Source organism: Ipomoea triloba, chromosome 16, assembly GCF_003576645.1.
Source record: "Ipomoea triloba cultivar NCNSP0323 chromosome 16, ASM357664v1".
Classification (NCBI taxonomy): domain Eukaryota; kingdom Viridiplantae; phylum Streptophyta; class Magnoliopsida; order Solanales; family Convolvulaceae; genus Ipomoea; species Ipomoea triloba.
The window spans coordinates 7,807,964-7,808,466 of NC_044931.1; the positions used below are offsets into that span (position 1 = coordinate 7,807,964).

At 51.1% G+C, this 503-nt stretch overlaps 1 non-coding gene across 1 annotated transcript; it reads left to right on the top strand.

The window, feature by feature from the left end:
- Positions 1-195: 195 nt before the first annotated feature.
- LOC116009278 lies at positions 196-314 on the top strand. The gene has a single exon (XR_004096551.1). It is a non-coding gene; the product is annotated as a 5S ribosomal RNA (ribosomal RNA).
- The last annotated feature ends 189 nt before the right edge of the window (positions 315-503 follow it).

The window sequence follows — 503 nt, forward strand, 5'->3', positions numbered from 1 at the left end:
TTGGGCGAGAGTAGTACTAGGATGGGTGACCCCTTGGGAAGTCCTTGTGTTGCATCCCCCACCCTCTTTTTAATCTTTCTTTTAAACCGCTGGACCGCTCGCTAAGGGTACTATCCTTTTAAACCGCTAAACCGCTAAGCGAGAGAAGTTGCGCGGAGAGAGAGGGTCAAGTACATTTTGCGCGCAGTACGTGACGGATGCGATCATACCAGCACTAATGCACCGGATCCCATCAGAACTCCGAAGTTAAGCGTGCTTGGGCGAGAGTAGTACTAGGATGGGTGACCCCCTGGGAAGTCCTCGTGTTGCATCCCCCACCCTCTTTTTAATCTTTCTTTTAAACCGCTGGACCGCTCGCTAAGGGTACTATCCTTTTAAACCGCTAAACCGCTAAGCGAGAGAAGTTGCGCGGAGAGATTGGGTCAAGTACATTTTGCGTGCAGTACGTGACGGATGCGATCATACCAGCACTAATGCACCGGATCCCATCAGAACTCCGAAGT